General features: G+C 33.4%; 1 pseudogene; it reads right to left on the minus strand.

Moving 5' to 3' along the window:
- Positions 1-3,284: 3,284 nt before the first annotated feature.
- On the minus strand, positions 3,285-3,905 carry LOC102966452 (annotated as a pseudogene).
- Between the last annotated feature and the right edge of the window lie 3,787 nt (positions 3,906-7,692).

Raw genomic sequence — 7,692 nt, forward strand, 5'->3', positions numbered from 1 at the left:
TTTCTTATGAGAACCCCTCATCACGTTGGTAAATAGGTGTCCCAACAGGGATTTTGAAGAAAATAATTGAAAACTTTCTTTAAAATGTAAAGATCACTAAAGAGTTTTAGGTATTAGTGAAAGTTGAATAATGAGTAGAATTTGTTGAAACAGCCCAACATCCCAATACATTATCACATGAGAATTGTAAATTTACTAAAATTTACATATAAAAGAATATAGGTTACAAAACATATGAAGGTAGCACAAAAATGAGGTTAAACTAACCTAATAAAACAACAAGAAAATGGAAACTTAACAGGATGCTTGATACAGTAAATAGAATGCATAATCCAGGAATCCCAACCTTCTACATTTTATTATACACAGGTGTCCGCCTATGAAATGAACAGAAGAACTGAAGCCACCTCAAATTATGTTAAGGAATAAGAGTACTTCTACCACTAATATTCCATGATTCTATTACTGACAGTGAAGGTGAAGTAAAATAATGTACCTCCTGATTCCAAGCACTTAGAACGCTATCAATTCTTGGTATTAAATTTTCTTGAGGATAAAAAGAAAAAAAAATCTTTATATACCTGAAAGTCTCCTTGCTTAGGGTTGACTTTGACTTATTTTTGTTTTTCCCTTCCTGTGGCAGAATTTAAAGACTGCCGTACGTGTTTTAAATAGTTGATAATTTCTTTCTTCCTAAATATACTAGCTAATTCATATTATTAGGACATTGCAAAAATGTTGGGGATTTTCTTGTAAGCTTCCTGAAACATTTTTCATCTTCAATTTTCCAAAATCACACTGCTTATGCCACTTTTGGCATTACTATTCTGACCTGCAATTGGTAAGTTTACCAATCTATTTGATTCATGTGTCATTGTAGTTCATAAGGTTGTATACGTCTATTTATCTCTTTGTTCCCTGCACCAGTTAGCAGGATGTTTTATTCAAATAGTATATTTTTAAATTATTGAGGTAAGGTTCCATCTATCGTTCGCTTACAGGAAGGATTTTGATGGAAGATTTTGATGGAAGATTTTATGGCACAAACTTCAGAATTAATTATGGATAAGATTAAGGTTCTTGAGTGTGAAATCACATATAGCATCAGAAATAATTATATAACCTAAAACAATAATGAACGTATGAATTCCATGTAGTCTGTTGCAGAATGTAGTAATGTATTTTGGAAGTAAGATATACAAAAAACAAACAGACAAAAATAAGCATTATTTTTGTTCTCCAACGATTAAGTAGAATTTAGTAATCTTCTATCAGAGAAGGAGCACAGAGAATTTTAAATGTATGGAAGCCCATCACATGCTTGTTGTTTTGAGTGGAAATACTGTTTACATGTAGAGTATATTCAGCTGTAAGAGATTAAATTATTGATTTGCCTCTTGTCTTAAACTCTACTAAAAAGACAAGTTTAGCCATTGACATATAATGGCGAAGAGTATGTTTTTCTTTATCTTTTAACGGGAGAAAAGCAAAAATCATTTTTCAGCCATGACTTAATTATGCGTAGTTTGGATGCAAAGCATGAAGACATTGTTACATCTATCTTTGTTATAGTTAACGTTTAGAAATGATGGTGGTTAATCTGTACTTGGGCTCCAACAACATTAATGGTATATTTCCTGTAGTAAACATGAAGGCTTTTCTAGTTTCTTTACTCAGTGTTTAACTCTTTGCAAGGCTTTTTTTTTTTACCTAATATGGTTTAGCATTTATTTCTAAAATCGTTATTATCCTTAATTAATTTTTTCAGCTGCCTAAAATTTTCATTATTCACAATACAAAACAGCATATGTGAAATTTAAATGTATATGTATATATGTATATATATTAAATATTCATATTTATAAATACTTATATATTAGATTATATTATATATTATTGTATATTATAAATATTTATGTATACATATATGTGTATATATATTAAATATTTATGTATATCTTTATATATTTTTTACAACATGCAAGACACTTATGTTTATTTAAAATAAATTAGGTGATCACATGAAACATTCTACAATACTTAAAAATTCACTTGATTTTCACTTTCAGCCATTTAAATATTTTATATGCATTTACATAAAATATAAAAATAATACAAAAAGTTTGTCTTTCTTCTAAAGAAGATATTCTATATTTATAAACGTGAAACAATATTGCATATAATGAATTTAGTTAAAATTTATTTTTATATATACAAATTGTAAAGTATCTGATATTGACATTAATAAAATCCTAGTATTATAGCATCATTTAGATTGATGAAGCCAATTATCTGCATTGCTGCAGGAGAGAAATATACCAAGATTGATTTCTTTGATATATACTATACATTTATATTTTACTAGCAAAAATACAAGATTTTAAAGATTAAAATTAAGGTAAAATTAAATTAAAAGTGGTTTTTAATTTTCTAAGCATTTTTTTAGATAAAGCTTTGGCATAGTGATGGATATATCATAATGTTGATTTATATAAAAATTTATTAATAAATGACTTTTTAAAATTCTATGATCTGACCCACTGTGAGGATTCCTATAACAGTGCTGGAAAGAAAAATAAATAACAAGATTCATAGAATCATGGAGAAGAAAAACTTACGGTCTGTCTTTGGCCTGTAGCAAATCTAAAAACTGAGTTTAAGAAAACACAAGAAAGGAATCTGGGAAGAAGAATCTATTTTATCTTCATATGACCTGTGGCTCACTACTGTTATGCCTAAAGAGCTATTGAAAATTCTGTATTTCTGATCTTCACTTAGACATTGAAACTTACCTAGAATCCTTATTTTGAGAAACACTAGAGTAAATAGAGCCAAATCCTTAAAACATTTTATTTATTTTTCACTAATAGAAAAATTGTATTTACTTAAAAGCATTCAGAATGTCAGCATAACAGCTGCAACTTTTTTTGTTGTTGCTATTGCAGAGTGGTATTCAGTTAACAGAACACCAGTTATTTCCTGTAAGCTGCCTCAAAGACAACTGAATATGAAAACACTACTATCCCAATATACAACTAATTCGTGCTATGCACCAACATGAACCTGTGTAAATTTCCATGCCAGTTTCCACCCCCCACACTGTTCCAGGCAGGGTTAGTGGCTACTGAAAATATCACCAGGACAGGGCTATCTAAAGTCACGTTTGGTAGTGTGCTAATTATACAAAAAAAGATACCTTACAGTTTAAAAATAAATCTTACACAGCCTTACATTTCAATTTTTTTCTTTAATAGGAACGTGTTGGTTACAGGGGGTTAAATGCTTTATGGACAAGAAAAAAGAACTGAGTTAGAACCAGCATATTCATCATCTTCATCTTCCTACTTTTTCTCCTCTTCTTTCTTTTCCTTGTTTTTTTTTTTTCAACCTTGACAACTCTTTTTTTTGCTGCATCAGGCTTTCCTTCAGCTCCAAATGCAGCCATACCCTTTTCGTATTTTTCCTTCAGCTCAGCAGCCTTCTTTGTGAGGCTGCTTGTCATCTGTGGCAGAGTTATTCCACATCTCTCCCATTTTCTCTGCAACATCACCAATGGAGAAGCCAGAATGTCCTCCTTTGATTTTGTGGTGATATGCAGAAGAAAACAAGAAAAAGGCCAAAGGAGTACATTGGGTGCATTAGGATCTTAGGACTTCTGTTTTTTGTTTCCCCTTTAGGTGGGATATGTTTTCATATCCTCTTTCATAACAGGCCTTGTCTGCCTTTGCCATGTCTTCAAAGTTTCCTTTCTCTTGAGCAGACATGGTCTTTCAGCTCTCCGAGCACTCCTTCGAAAACTCGGAGAAGTTGACTGAAACATCTGGGTGCTCTTCCTGGAAAGTTTGCACAAAGAATGTGGATGATGACATTTTGCCTTTTGGCTTCTTAGGATTTCCTTTGCCCATGTTTAATTATTTTCCTCAGAGAGGCAGAGTCATCCAGTGCCTGTCTGGCATCTCACTTGCCCCAGCGCCTTCTCTATGGACTTCAGTTTACTGCAGTGGCTGTGAGAGCAGGAGCCAGATGCAGCCTCAAAACATTTTATATTCAAGGAAAAGAAAAATAACCCACAACTGTTAAGGTTTTATGAGAGCCAAGAAGTCAAATCTTTAGAAGTAAGGGGTTGTAATTGTTTTTATTAAATAAAAGCCAAATTCGTATAATGTAAATGTTTATTTTGAGGATATTTCATTAAGGTAGTAAATTAAATTTGTAGTCAACAAAATAATTTTAAGATGTACATTATTACTTTTATTTTAAATAGGCTTAATGGCAAAATTTCTGTGAATCTATGCATTCTGTGCTTCATAACAAAGTATCCTCCAATATTTATTTTCTCACATAGTACCTGAGGGTTAGTGGTCTGGGTGCAGTTTGGCTGGTTGGTTTGGCTCAGGGTTTCTCACAAGATTGCAGAGGCTACAGTCATCTCAAGGCTCAAACAGTGCTTCCAAGCTTATTCAAATGGTTGATGGCAGGCTTCAGTTTGTCATAGGCCTAAACATCCTCACTGGTGTTTGGCGGGAAGCTTCAATTCCTACTCATGAAGACCTTACTCAGGACTGCTTACAACATAGGAGATTGCTTCTCCCAGAGTGAGAGGGCAAAAAAGAATGAGCATATCTGAGATGGAAGCCATTGTGTTTTATAACTTAATCTAGGAAATGACATACTGTCACTTCAGCTACGTACTACTAGTCACACCGAACAACTCTGGTACAATGGAAATGTCTACATAAAGATGTGAATACTAGAAGATAGGAATCACTAGGGCAGCCATTTTGGAACCTGCTTAGCATATTTATTTCTTTGTATGCTTACTTCTTAGAAGCACAAAATCATCTTCTATAATTTTTCATAGAGAAGGTTTTACAGTTTGATAATATAGTACTTCCTTTATTTTTTAAAAGTCTTTCATCAAGGCATTACATCTTTATATTACACTGTATATACATGCATATATATATATATATATATATATATAGAGAGAGAGAGAGAGAGAGAGTTTTGTGTAGCTTTGTATTGTCTTACTTAAACCAGAAAAAATATTTGGAATTAGTTTCATTTTTTAATATTTATTTATTTATTTTTGAGAGAGAGAGAGAGAGAGAGAGAGAGAGTATGAGCTGGGGAGGGGCAGAGAGAGAAGGAGAGAGAGAGGATCCCCAGCAGGTTCTGCACTGTCAGCACAGAGCCTGCTGTGGGGCTCAATCTCACAAACCATGGGATCATGACCTGAGCCAAAATCAAGAGTTGGACGCCTAACCAACTGAGCTACCCAGGTATCCCTGGAGTTAGGTTCTGTGATTTAACTGTGCATTAGAAATCCATGGCACTGTTGAAAACTAAGTTGACAAGTTATAATTTACCAAGATTTTATTTCCTTATTTTTTCACCAGCTGAAAACTTACCTACTTATTATGCTTCCTCAGGGTGAGTTTGCTTTTTGATTATCTAACTTCATGCAAGTTTTAACTGCATCCCAATCAGCCCCATATATACTCTCAAGAATATATATTTAGACACTTTGGCATTTCAATTATTTCTAAAATAGTATCTTACTTTGATGCTCTTCTGTATAAATGAACCTTTTTTAAAGAGTAAGATATTATGCTAAGCACTTGAGGAATACAAAGACAATTATTATAATGCCTGTCCACAAGAAAGTTTTAACTTCTTAGGGAAAGACAAATTCACAGGAAGTTTCCATTGTTTGATTGAACTAATGTACAGATCATACGGGAAATAAGTACAAAATAAATGCTTTATTCAAGGAAGAAGGTTTTCAAATAGCCTTTGGCAAGGATAGAAAAAAGTTATGCATTAAAACTCCTTTGAGTTACATCTTACAGGATGATTAAGGTTTTCAAAGGAATGAACTAGAATGGTGTTTCCCAGATGGAGGTTGTAGACCTAGCAGGAGTGGAACGGTCTAGAGCATATTTGGGGAATGCACAATTGTCTTGCTTGACTGAAACTTACCAAAATGTGGGATATGATTATAAAGGAACTTATGAGAGTATTGGGAATCATTTTAAACACTAGTTTGAGGGGAGCCTGGGTGGCTCAGTCAGTTAAGTGGCAGACTTCGGCTCAGGTCAGGATCTCATGGTTTGTGAGTTCAAGCCCCACGTTGGGCTCTGTGCTGACAGCTCAGAGCCTGGAGCCTGCTTCGGATTCTGTGTCTCCCTCTCTCTCTCTCTCTGCCTCTCCCCTGCTTGCACTCTCTCTCTCAAAAATAAATAAACATTAAAAAATTTAAAAAAATAAACACTAGTTTGAAAAGTTAAACCTTAGTTTGGGAGGACATGGAGATCAATTTTGAGCAAGAGAGGCTAGAGCAGATATGTGCTTATATTAATCTAGGAGCATATATCTGAATGAATTATAATAGGAAAATTCATTAGTCAAAGAAAGAAGTCCAGAAGGATATAAAGTAACTGTGAGCAGAGCAGATTTGCTCTTACAAATATAGTACAATGAGGGCCTAACTAAGCATGTTCCCAGTGAGAATGGGAAGAAGGAAGTTGAAGTGAGAAATATGTGGAGACACTAATTACGTGAATAAATGCATTTTTAAATAAATAAATAAATAAATCTATATATACATATATTCTGAACATGTCTAAACAATTGGAAGAAAGGGAAATAAAGAGAAGAGTTGGCTTATGGGATGTAATTATGAGGTTGAATTTTAGCCCAACAGATGTAGGATTCAGTAGACCCTCCTTTGCACATTTTAAACACAAGTAAACACCTGTCAATCTGTGTTTCAAGAAAAACTTGGAACTAGAGCCAAAGATCAGTTTTGAATAGAGGTAAAATTAGGGTAAGTAGGAATATAAACAGGTAAGACATGAGTGGAAGGGCACTATAGAGTGAAGAGGCAAGCTCAAGGACTGTGTCCATCATGAAGATGGGACAGTAAATGAGACCCGACAAAGAGTGAGATGGAGCATTCAGAGAAACAGGTTTTTGTTTTTGTTTTTTTAAATAATATACCTGAAATTTAAAGCATTTGAAGGAGCAGGTAATTAGCAACTTGTAATGACACAGAAAATTTTAAAAGGTGGATAATTAAAAAAAAAAAAAAACATGGCTGCTAAGTATTTGAAAGCAGTTGTTAAAGAAGTAATGGAAGAAGATAAAGTATACAGATTTAAAGGAGTGACTAGTAAGTAAATGGGATTCCTGGAATATACTGCTTTTTCAAGACGCATAGGTGAAAGGAAGAGAGAATGTGAAAGTATAGGGAGATATGAAAGTTGAAATTACTTTGGACCTTTTTTTGAGGTCACAACAGATAAGGTCTGAGGAAGAATGGCATTTTCAAAAATAGTCCCAATTCAAGGTACTGTGGCATGAGACTGAAACTGTGGTCTGATCCAGCAATACAAAATGACATAGTTTCTCTCTCACTTTTATCTTTCTGTGAAGTGATTCCCATTAAGCTGTCATTTCAGCCATAGGGGGAAAAATCAGTATCCCAAAGTAATTTTGCTAAATACTAATTTTTAAACATGATTCAATTCCATATTTTTCTTTCTTTCTTCATTCAAGAGAAATCCTCCAACCAACTTTTTGAATGGCTTTTCTCACCTTGTCATGATTTTAAAATCTATTATTGTTGCCCCTAATAGCTATTTTTTTTTAAGTTAGGAGTGTAACAAAGCTCTTTGTCTATTGAAGTCC

This window comes from Panthera tigris, chromosome C2 (genome assembly GCF_018350195.1).
Source record: "Panthera tigris isolate Pti1 chromosome C2, P.tigris_Pti1_mat1.1, whole genome shotgun sequence".
NCBI lineage: Eukaryota > Metazoa > Chordata > Mammalia > Carnivora > Felidae > Panthera > Panthera tigris.